Source organism: Cydia pomonella, chromosome 9, assembly GCF_033807575.1.
Source record: "Cydia pomonella isolate Wapato2018A chromosome 9, ilCydPomo1, whole genome shotgun sequence".
Lineage (NCBI taxonomy): Eukaryota > Metazoa > Arthropoda > Insecta > Lepidoptera > Tortricidae > Cydia > Cydia pomonella.
Genome location: NC_084711.1, coordinates 20,516,895 through 20,530,112, shown reverse-complemented (window position 1 = coordinate 20,530,112; position 13,218 = coordinate 20,516,895). Strand labels below are relative to the sequence as shown.

Genomic DNA, 13,218 nt, shown 5'->3' with positions numbered 1-13,218 from the left:
TGAGATCACAGTATAATTACCACTCATGAATAGCCAAGATGCTTTCAGTTTCACTGGAACCGATGACGCAGGCTGACTGGCTTGGTAACTTGGTATAGTCATTGTCAATTAAATCAGTGCTGAATACATTAGCGATTGAGTGTACTACAAAAGGCATTTAAAGGTAAAGGTCTGGGTACACAGAGGATGATGACATTAACGGCTGCTTTTCCACTGTGACAGAGATGAGAGGAGACGAGCCGGAATCAACCAACAAATTAATTTATAAAATAATTTAAAAACTGTATTTTTACCGTATTTTTATTACCTAAATGTCCCATTTCTAGATAAATTAACGTACTAAACTTCCAAATACCTTCCAGCATTTTAAATGACAGCTACTCCATAAAAAAACGAACTGCCATTGGGATGATACCTTCGACATTGCGCGAGATGTGTAATGTTTAGATCCTCTGCCAGTGTATCAGCAACCTTACCACTGACGTTGACCATGCACAAGTCTGTATGACTTGTATGATTGACAAGGCGCCCCCTGGAGTCGACACGCCCCCTATTGTAACATAGCTACATCATGTGGATGAGGGGCTAAGACAGAACAAATTCGTCATGGTGCTAAAGGAGGCACTCATTTTTATGGTAAATCGAACTCTTTAATGTGAAAGTGCAGGGGATTGTTCCTCACGGTTCATGTGAATAGATACATTCTAGTTAATTTGGAGTTGCTTAATAACAGGTTTGCTTGGGGCTTGTCGAATCGAAAGAGGGAGGGAATTCCAGAGACGGATTGCCTCAACGGCGAAGGAGTTGGACATAAAACCAGTATGGTGAGAAGGAATGGACAGTTTGAGTGAGCGGGAGGAACGCAGTTCACAGCCTGGACGGGGGGCGATAAAAGTGAATTTACATTTAAGATATCCTGGTGTAGAAGGCTCGAACAAGATGGAAAATAATATACTCAGGATTCTAAGGGGCCTTCGACGACGGATGGAAATCCAATTGAGCTGATGTCGATAGAAATGTGTATAATTAAAAAAAAATTGAACTGGCAAATTGTTCATTACAAGATGGAACTGTCATGTAAGCCCTCAGGGTTAATCGCCGAACACATGAGTCACTCGTCCTGTCACGGCGCGCGCGCAGTATCTGTATCAACTCTCGCCCTGTTGCGCTCTACATGGGACCTTTGAGGTACGTTGGCCCTTTTATGATACAGTATGAACCGATGATATACTGAGGATACGTGTGCTTAATTAATTGCGGAAAGAACAGGCCTTTAGTCCATGTTTTTTTTTGCAAATAAAAACTTCTTCCTTAAGTGACATTATCGTTAAACTCTATGGGGCTATTATTTTATGGTACGGTGAGTAAAGTAAAGCTTAGCACCCTTGCATACACATTTGTATACACATTGCTGACTGTACATTACACTGTGTTTATTGTCTGTTTGCTGGGCAACAAAAATAATTCAGCTTTCTCCCAAAGTTACAAGAACTTGCAACGATATACCTTATTGTCGTTATATAGAACGTTAACATCGTATTCTCTATAATAATAAAAAATACAGGGATGTATCTATAATTATTAAGTGTTGCGGCCCGATTCGAAGAACGAGATACGATAACGATAAGTTCTCATTTATATATCGTTTGTATGTCGTAAATTTAACAGAAGCACCTCCTCCTCAAGTGACATTGGTTGCCTCGATTCGGGCAACCAATGTCACTTTGACGTTAGAAATATCGTAGATAGATCTTATTGAGATCACAGTGGAATCGAAATAAACGTCAATTTTGACATGTCGTTTAGCTATCGATCTTTTAAAGAGCTTAAACATGTCTTAATCATTCTTCGAATCGGGCCGTTGGAATTCAAAAGTAATTAATTATTTAGGGTGTATTTGGGTTCAAAGAGGAGCGCACCTCACCGAGATCCGAGGCCATCGCCCCTTGATCACGAGGTTTTTTACACGAATATTTCGTTAAGTGCCACATATAGCTATTACTATAGCCAACTATAGCCCTATAGCTATCACTATAGCCACGGCGCATGTGATGTAATAGCTTTATTGGATCTATATAAGATACTGTTCTAATTTGAATATCGATCTCGTGTGAACACTCCGGGAGGCTTAGATTTATTTTTTTGTACTGTTGTTGTTTTCATATTTTTTAATGCAGTAACATTGTGTTAGTTATAAACAGGAGAAAATTATTTTAATGGTTTTCATTATTTCTTACAATTGAGAATTTTATAACATAGTTTATATTACTTAGATATGAAAGCAAAATAATATAGACGATTATTTGTAGGTATATAAATAAATAAATATTTGGGGACAATCTTCACACACAGATCAACCTAGCCCCAAAGTAAGTAAAGCTTGTACTGTGGGTACTAAGCGACGATATACATATGTATATAGATAAATACATACTTATATACATAGAAAACTATTGGCTAACTAATTTGTGCGATCTGTATGTATGTTGGTTTTTCAGGGATAATTCTTTATCATGTGAACCGATTTAAATATTTTTTTTTTATTTGAAAGAAGGTGTTTTTAGTGTAATTTCGTAGGAATTTCAACTATAATAAACACCTGCAAACGGGATTAAATTGTAAAATGAAAAAAAAAAATGTTTTATAAAGTTCAATTTGAGCTCTTTCAAATGATATCCCACTTGACTTAGTAACTAGACTTTGAAATTTTTCCCCCTCTTTATATTGGGCATTTTCTATAATTAATATAAAAAACAATATTACACTTCCAATATGTTTGGGTTACCGTTATTCCTTACTATTCCAAATTTCAAATCGATAGCTTAAGTACTTCTCTAGATATTTAGCAATGTGACAGAGAGACGAACGGACGGACGGACAGAGTCGCACCATAAGGGTTCCTTTTGTACCTTTTTGGTAAGGAACCCTAAAAACGATAGGTGTTGCTAAAGTATGCAGTGCTTTTGGTTTTATAAATATTTGCCATTTTCAAAATGATCTTGCTTTCGAAGTTACACCTCCACCACCTTACAGAAAACAGCAGCCAAATAACACTAGACCCTACTCATAGTGTTGTGTTCCTGCCGGTGAGTAAGGTTGCCAGAGCTCATCGAGGGGGGGCGGGTTTAGGGTCGACAAAGCGCATGTAACTCCTCTGGAGTTGCAGGCGTACATAGGCTACGGAGACTGCTTACCATCAGGCGGGCCGTATGCTTGTTTACCACCGACGTAGAATAATATATATATATATATATATATATATATATATATATATATATACCAAAGCATCTTAATGGAAATCTTCCATTTACGTCAACCAGCCCGCAGAGCAACTTCATGTGTCTCAAATTTCCACAACCCGTTCGCTTAGCATACAATGGTAGTAAAAAGATAGTTTGCTATCAATTCGTCGCATTAATTGGCGGTTGTAGTTTGTAGGGACGCCGAGTATGGGCGGGGAATCCGAGCTTGTGCTTCCGCGTGAAGCAAAAACTGAGAGAACATGAGAGGGAATGCCGGCTATCATACAAACTGGATTGGATCAGTTCTGTTGAAAAATCCTTTCGAGTAGAATTCATAGAACGTTCTTCGGGTAAAATAAAAAGTGTCATCCAGTCCATGTTCTTTCTAAATCTAACCTGGTATAAATATGTCTGGAGAAGGGCATTTATATTCTTTTTAAATCTTATCCTCACAAAGTAAAGTAGGCAAGGAAATGGGCAAAGAAGAAGGCTTTGATTAAAGTAGGCACATTTTGTTTGAAATTTTTTTTTCCCGTTTTATTGCTGTTCATAGTGTTAACTTTATTTACTCTGGCCTGAATCAGTGGTGCTCTACAGGTCACATTTCTCGAAAGATTCTCGTGAACTGTTGTGAGCCGGTTGGATATTTATACGGATTTCTTAGTCAATACAGTTAATGATTTTTCTCAAAATGGCAGAGTTGGCAAAGAGCCACTAGTTTTTTTCTTCTTATAATATTTTATTCCATTTTGTACAGCCTAGCGGCATCGATGGCTGGACCTTAATTGCCATGAGCGGCGCGCGCGCAGGAAAAAACAGCCGCGTGCGCCGTCTAGCGGGTTACATACTGTGACAACTTGTTTATATGGGCAATTAGGCAATATTTATGGAAACTAGGATAATCGTGTCCGTCTGGATGTCTGAAAAACTGGAGGTAAATAAATTCAATCAAAGTATGTATCATTTTACCAATCGAAACCAAATTTTAAAAACTATTACTACTACCTACTACTAGTTTATTCCCTTAGATTCGGACTGCTCTGAGTCTTCTCACCAAGAGCTACGTTAAGTTTGACGCTTCTAGGGGAAATGTATGTGTCTCAGCCAACTGGTCAAATTAACCTGCTAATTAGTTGGCTGAAGAACAACCAGCCAAGTCATTGATCACAACGTTTAACCAAATGGCTGAACGTCGTGCAGTTATTTAGGTAATTTAGACAGTGATTAATTTGATGTTAGGTTTTATGTTACGTTATTTAATTTTTTTAAGTTTTTAGGTTATATTCTTACATTTAAATCACTTGGCTGAGTGAATCAGTCATTTTCAAAGAGCTGACTTTCAATACGCCAAGTTGTTAAGTGTTGAATGATTTTCTATCGGCCTAGGCGATCAATAGGATGGCTAGCTTAACCAGATGGCTGTGACATTATCTCTGCTATGTATGTACGAAATCAGGGTGGTTAGAATCTGTCTAATCATTTTTTATTTGATTTAGCAAGTCTATTGAAAAATGGTCATATAGCAGGGGTGGCTAACTTGATTAGACCCAAGATCTCCTGTTTACTAACGAAACCCTGTGCGATCTACCAATTACATACTTCGTGAAACCTTAAATGAAACTGGTCTACGTATTTATATTTTTTGCCTTGCCACGATCAACTGGGCTAACAGTCGCGATCGACGACCTGTTGGCCACCCCTGTCATATAGGATAGTCAGTAACTAAAAAAATGACATACGATAAATAAATAAATAATAGGATAGTCTACTAACTCCAACTGTGCCTTTGACATTTACTAGCTCTCGTTTCTAGTTGGAATGAACACTGATTTCTACCTGTCTAGTAACTAACACTATCTTTTAAGGACCGCAATAACTTTAATTGGGTAAACTCATCGACATAGAATCAAACACTACATTTATAGTTCAGCTTTCGACACTGGTAGCTGTTGCTTATTCACTAACAGTTAAAGAGCTCTCGCTTCAGACAGACCAGTATATTGTAATTATGTGTGAAGAGGTGTAGTTGTTATGTGAATAATTATAAATGGGAATAAAAGGGATATAAATCGAGAGATGATTAAGAAATGGATGAATTAATGAATCCTCTTTATTGGCACACCTCAGTAAAAGATATAGCTTAAAGATTAGTGATAGAGGCAGACAACAGGTCGTCTTATCGCTGAAGAGCGATCTCTTCCAGACAAAGTTTGAGTAACGGAAACTAAAACAAGGTGTTGCAAAAAAAACGTTATTAAGCCTACTCTCGTACACAAAATGCAATAAACATACACATATAAGAAAACAAAAATACCAAAATATAACAGCAACATATCAACCACAGAGTAAAAAATAACTATGTATTTCAAACACTCAGGGAGAGATAGGCAATGTTCCTAAAGTAGTTTTTTGAATACAGCAAGAGATAGAGCGCGTCTAATGTTCGGAGGTAAGATTTTACACCTCTAAATCATTTTACTTATTTTTATATCTTTTTGGTTTTTTTTTTTTGGAATATTATTATTTTAGTTTTTTTTGTGATTCGACATTAAGATACGTCTCTAAGTAATAATAATAATCCTTACTAAGGAGTTCCAGAGTCGAACGGCTTGAAAGGTAAAAGATGTGTTAAATGCTGACTTAACGTCAGCAAGGTTATCATGTCAGCTAATGGTTCACAACAGTTACAAAACGACGATGACGTCACACAAAATTGTGTTCAATGAAGAAGATGGACAAACAGGGCCATTATTATGGTCACAAAAGAGGATGCTGAAGACCATACGCGGTGCGAAGTGGGGAAAAATGCCAGAAGGAATTCATAAACCTCCCAATATTTAACATAGGATAACATTACGATAAGAGAAAGTAAGAGTTAGGTACTGTTTTTTTTATAATTTGTTAATTTATAATTAAGTAAAATTTCGGTCGACCGCAAACGCATCGACGCCTTCGAGATGTGGTGCTGGAGGAGGATGCTCCGTATACCCTGGACAGCATTTCGGACTAACGTCTCCATATTGCTTGAGCTTAAAATCTCGTCGCGGCTGTCATCCGAAGGTCTACGCAGAGTCCTTCAATATTTCGGTCATATTGCGAGAAAAGACGGTGGCAACCTCGAAAAGCTCATTGTGACCGGCAAAGTGGATGGGAAAAGGCCTGGACGCGGACGCAGTCCAATACATTGGTCTGACCAGATCAGCACCGCTCTTGACTCCACAGTTCACATGGCTCTCCACACCGCCAGAGACAGATGGAGAAAGATCGTAAGAGAGAAAGTGGTACAAAAGGGAGGTCACGACCCTCAATGTTGAGGAAGACGACGCAAGGAGGAGGAAATTTTCGGTATTATTCAATGAACTGATGTTTTCTCTGTATATACATTTATTATTTAAATTTATCTATTTTATAAATCGGCGTCCAGTACCAACCAACCCACAACACAAGCCTTATTGAGTTTACTGTGACACTAACTCGATTTGTGTAAGATTATCCTATAATATTAATATTATTTAAATAGCCACATTTACACCGTATTGCCAGAGGCAGTATCTAGTTAATCAATGGCAAAAACACCCAGTTTCTCCGATCAGTTTAAGTGCGATTGCCCATTAAAACCTAGCACTCTGCCGTATAATTATCTGGTTAGCTCAGGTCAGTATGTCGGCTACTACGAGGACCCACTTTGCATTCAAATGGTGCTACTGTCTCTTTTAAAACGACGCAATTCCATGTAAAACTCTAATCAGTTACGCCCTTTTGTGTTTGAGAAAATTCCAATTATTGTAACGCTGGAAACTGAAAGGTCATATCTCCGTTTAATACACGTAGAGAGTGAGTCATTTAGATACTATAATGTAAAGTTGAGATCACTTAAGACAACAAATCGACACTAGGACAATGGGATGATTGGCATTTTGGCCTGGTTATGAAGATAACAGGTACGAAGTGTCAATTTAGGAACTTGATTTCTGTGTACGGTTAATGCAGACCTATGGCAGGAAACTAGTTGTGAATGAAGCTATTATTAGGGTTATCACAGCTAATAAATCATGAGTTCAGAGAATTTTTACAGTAGTTTATCCCGAATACAATAATTTGCATCTTTATACTTATACTTTATATTATATATTACTTTATATTTGCAACTTTAGACATGTCATAAGCCCACGCTTACCATTATTTTTTTCGGATCAAACAATACTATAAGGGGCATAAAGTTGCATCTTTATTAATTTCAATTAAGGTCCAAAATTAACTTGAATATGTTCGTCCAGGTGTGAATATTATTTTAGTACGTTTTAAAACATATTTACCGGGCCTATCTAGAATTTATTTTGTTACCTTTATTTCTGACGTGTCGGCGCAGCGTTCACTGGTCGTATTTAAAATGTGTTTATAACGCGAAATTTTAAAATGTTTAATTATTTGAATGCCGCAGTTCCAAGGCAAAATATTTTCATTGAAGAAAAACTTGTTGTCTGAATTTTTCAAAAAGAAGATTGGTATTGATCTATTGATACTTAATTACGGGATTGAACTTGTGAGCCAAAGTTGTAGTACTGGACTACGTATAGTTAGGTTGTTTCACGGTATTTTACGTGTCTAATATTAATATTCCTTTATCTGTGTCATCGACCAGTGTCAGTTTACCAGTATAAAACAAGACCCCGCTAAACCGAGCTGAAGTTTATTAGCCAAGTAAAATAGGACAGAAGTAAACTGAAATGAGTAACCGTCCGATCGGGCCGTAACTCGATTTCGGCGTAAATATCAAAGCGTCGTTTCAGGTCATAGACGGAGTGGTGTCTGATTCTCGGAGCTGGGGAGATGATGGCGTTTTAAATTGTTCGGCAAATGTATGTCGGCTAAAGGTATCGTTCCGATTTAGTCTACGCCAGCATTACTATACACATATAAATTACTGCTGACTGCATTGCTGTCGCAACTTTTAGTCTTCAATCAGTCAAATACCAAAGAGTAGTGAGAGTGATGTCCAATCGCCGGATGATGGGACTCATGGGTAACATTTTGAATTCCTGTGGGTCCAGATAGCCTGCTCCAAAGTCCTTCAATCATCCGGCATATGGAAATGGTCGAAAAAGCTCTTGACAACTACTCAAGATCGCGGATCATTCCTAAGATCATCCTCATCATTTTTTTTACACAAAAACAACCTATGGGTCGAAGTGTATCCGCAAGCGCCCCCAAAAATCATGGGATAAGATAAGATGCCCAATCGCAGCATACGATTTAGTGCGTCCTTAGACCCACGGTATTCGAGCTCGAAATGTATAAATATATGTGAATTATGTAGCTTTGACACTAAAGCTCTTGAGACGTAAGTTATTAAGAAAGATGGGGCGCGTTAATAGTTGGAGGTTACTCAAAAATATCTAGATTAAAGAACTTCTGATAGAAGTACATTTGGTCATCTCCAAAGTATGGCAGATCTTTTAGTAAGTGTACACACAACTACAAAAGTCCTGTATCTACATTTTGATCGACCTACTGTAGGACAAGAGTGACGCGACGGTATATCGTGCGAGAGATAGACTGATTAGACTCAAACAATTGTTTTTTTACTGTATTATAGAAAGGGACCAGTAGTCAATCTCGCGCGCAGGACGGTATCCGGTATCTCGTCCTGTGGAATAAAAATGTAGCGATATCGAGAATAGGCTTGTTACGCCGACGCATGAAACCCGAGTGTTTGCAACTCGACATATTACGATCGGTTACGCGAGCACGGGTGAGTTTAACGGACACAAATGATTCGTGTTCCAATCGAGTCCGGCAGCAATCTGTATAAAGGACCGAAGGTTGGTACGTCTCCGAATTAAATAATAACAAGTACCTCAGGAAGGATATATGTGTGCTGAAGGGTGTACTTATATTGGTTTGTTGGAGCGTACAATTCAGCAAGCATTTATAACACTGGTCTCAAAGTAGGACAGGTTCCTGAAACCGCGCGTCCCAGTTACAATGAGGTGCGCACACGCAGCCGGCGATCAGATGTGCATTAGCGCATGATGTCATTCACCAGAATTGGGCCGTTTGACGATTTAACCAGGGCAATGCCTTTTTGGTCGGCTGACATCGATTTAAAAAAATATCAATCAAATTTGGGATTTTAGCAACTCGTCCCGCGAGGGATAAGGTCATAATAACTACCCCTACTTCTTTTCAGAGGTGGATTGAAAAAATCCACTTGCCAAATTTCATCAAGGACGGATTAATAGTTTAGCCGTGATAATTTGATAAGGTAACTGGCAGAAGGACAGACAAGCTTACTATCGTATTTCTCATATCAAGGAAATCCCAAGAAAAAGGACTGGAAAAATGTGAAAAATACTATAATGGGTCCTCTAGACGATGGGCCATCAAGCCATCATACTAGCCTATTAAGATGGGCCAGCGTGTAGAGAGGGTAGTGGTGTCGGATGGTTTATGGCGCGGCGGGATTGCGATGGGATTGCATCTACACGTAGGCCATTTCATAGTGCGTGCTCTTAACCATCGCTGGCAGCGGCCAGCGCTGGGCCATCGTGTAGAAGAGTCATAACCATCGCATGGCCATTTCGCAGGTCCAGCGCTGGGCCATCGTTTAAAGGAGCCATAATTTCGATGGATACTATAGGATAAGGATAATAAGACGAAATAAGTATAAGAAAAAACAACTACGAAGAATTGGGTACTTGACACATGTTGAATATTATAACTAAATTTAGCTAAATGGATAGCAAATGAGCCATCCATTATAAAAAAGTGGAATTTAAAAAATTCTATTGAGATTATAAAAAAATACAAGGCTCTCAAGGCCGAAGTCTCAAAAACTTTTGTCTTTCATAAACAGAAAAGAAAATGGTACCATTCGATTCCTTACATTTTATTGAAAAATAAATTGTACAACAACTATACGCATAAACGCAATATTTCAGGGTTAAAATGGCAATTTTCTTGATCTTCCATACATTTAGGACCGACTTATATGATGTGACGTCACATTTTGTTAGAGGCGTTTCAATCGTCGAGTGCGAGCGTCAGACTTTAACTCTCATTTCTGAACTTTGTGTTGCTTAAATGCCATGAGTCCCATATAGACATTTGATCCTCAAGAAAATCAAGATCGTTTGACAATATTTACAAAAAAACAGTCAAGTAGCCAATTGCGATAAAATTCGACGTGTGCTCTGTCGGTACTTTGGCACACTCACACCGCAGTATCAGTATAAAGAAACACAACTGAAATTGCCTCCGATTTAGCCCAATCAGGTTAAAGATGCATGTCTGACATGTTTCACATGTTTGGTGGCAAATTGAGCCATTTAAGAGTTCAAACGACCCCGTATCTGGACTGTGGTGTCGCCAGATGTGACCCAGACTCGCGGAAGACATTTTGAACGGATTCGTTAAGAATGTTTTGTTAAGTCGGAACATGTTTTAAATTGAATGTCGCAATTCCAGTACCTAAAAATGACAGAAAACCCGTTTTATTGGATATTTTTTAGTAGTCAAAAATTAATTTAAATAAAAAGTTATCGAAATCTCAGTTACAATGTGTTTTGTTGTTATGATTATATTTAGAACATTTCTCGCTAATTATGTAGAGAATCATTGTTTTCAGTAGTTTACAGTTTTATATAATTATTCAATACAACTGCTATTATTTAGAAATCATTTAGATATAGGAAATCGATATACTTAAATATGTAGTTTTACCACAAGAATATAATATTGACTTGTGCAAAAGACCTTGAGGCCTACTTGCAGAATACATTTTTGATTTTTTTTTAAATTACTTGTATAAATATCTATATTTGTAATACCTACGGAATCTTCGGCCTCATATTATCTATGAATAAATCTGCTGTACGAGTAACAGCGCATGACAGCCGCAGCCGTCAAACGGACGCGTTTTTGCGCCTGCGTCTAATATGGTCGCAAATGACTGGCTTTAATAAATAAACCCACTAAAGGGCTCCAATAATCGTTCTTCTAAATCCAACCTTAATATCTGACTAGCAAGGTTAATTTTCACATGCAACGTTAAGGGCAGTAAGAACGTTTGAAATTATATCTTATTGGCAGTCACCACATGACTTAGTGTGAGAGTGCCCGAAGGAGTTTATGATGGTATCGAGCGCTTCCTTGATCGCGAGATGCATTTGAAATTTTCGCACTATTTATTGATACTTATTTAATTTTTAATTGAAAATAATTGGTGGAACTTAACTTCAATAGTGACTAGTTTTTTGCCAGATTTTATCACTTCAGTTTGTATATTATTATTGGAGTTTGTGGACCTTTGAATGCCACGTCGACCAGGCAGTGATCTATTGTGACAGCCCTTTAAAGTTTATTACTAATGCCCGTTGAATCCAGGAAATTCCAGATTCTTTGGGCCGTAATGTTCTGTACCTCATAGGGCTGCAATACGTGCCGCCCTAAGTGGGTACTTCTTTTTGACATTAGTGGTCCACAGGAACAGAGAATGTGCATTGCAGTCTCCTCTGACCCTGGCAGAACTTCTCGCATCTTGTTTCTTTCCAATTTGAAACATGTGTTTGTTCAACTTACAGTGTCCAGTCAATATTCTGGTCACCACGCAGGTTTTGTGTCTTTTGAGCCTTAGATAGCCCAGGTAGTATAACTATACATTATTATACATCGTCGTCAGTAATATCGACAACAAAAGCCTTATTAAGCTTGCTGTGGGTCAAGGTCGAACTTTGTACAATTATCCTATAATGTTGTATGTCTTTCCCATCACGGAACAATGGTGCTCCGGACCTTTGGGAGGCGTGCGCGGAGCCGAAGCCAACACGTAGAGGCCCTTTTGACACTTTAATGAAATGTAAGGAGTACACCTAGCGGATGCTGCCCTTGCCCGTGTCATGGGACGCACGCAGAGGCAGCACCCGCCAGGGTGTAAGGACTATTTGAGGGTTGATGGAATCTAAAATGAACTGGGCTATTGGGTGAAAGCGATGGACTAAATACTGGGCTATGGGATAAAAAACCGGACGCCTGCCTAATAAAAGGGTATTCAATTTTATTTCCGGCAGACGGTGACTCGCCCCCACAAGATGGGCCCCCACAAAAAGCGACATCTAGGATGGCTCAAGGGCAACACCGGTGTGAGGGCTCAGGGGTGTTGAGAGGTGTACGCCGCTTTCTACCCAGTGGCTGCGAGCAGCCACTGTGCCAACTCGCGTCTTATGCAATTTTTCACTTCCACCCCTGGAGCTTATAGCTCTAACGACTCCACTTTGGCCGGCCGGCTAAGGCAAGCCAGAGGCAGAGAATCCTGTCCCACCCACCCTCCTTGCGGCTAACAGAACTCCCCAGGAGCACTCGGGTACGTGAGGTCGCTACTCCCCAACAGCTCGCCACAAGCTGCCCTGCGTTGACTGATTGCACTATAATGTTTATTATTATTTTATTCATTTATTATAAGTATATATATTTCTATCAATGATGCGTGTTACTATTATAAACAGAATTGAGGCTGAGATTATTAAGATACTTTACAAAACTAGCGCAAGAAGGAAGGAAAACGCAATGTTCATTTTAAAGGGAATCCTTTAGAATGAAAACACCAAAACTACATTTTGACATGTGGGCTCTGGTTCAACCGGTACTGTCACAAAATAGAGCAAAACCTCGAATCAATGAAACTCGTGCCGCAAACAAAAAGACCAAGGACAGAAAACTAGCCCCACTATCCAGTCCATTGTCTCTTCTGCCACAAAACGGCATACAATCATCAAGCTTCGTGTGTCAGACTTCTTTTTTAAAACAAGTTCAATATTGTAAAGTGCCACGTCAAAATGTAATTTCTTTAAAGAGTTCTAAAGTGACATAAGACGTTTTTGAGTACAGAATAGACCAGTATAGTACAGATAGCAAAAAGCGGCGCTGGCTTCCTGTGGTCAATGGGCAGACTAGTTTAAAACGTGATCAACTGATCATT

At 38.8% G+C, this 13,218-nt stretch overlaps 1 protein-coding gene across 5 annotated transcripts in view; it reads right to left on the bottom strand.

The window, feature by feature from the left end:
- LOC133521646 (protein outspread) overlaps window positions 1-13,218 on the bottom strand; it is a 427,057-nt gene that overhangs the window by 56,317 nt on the left and 357,522 nt on the right. The window lies entirely within an intron of this gene.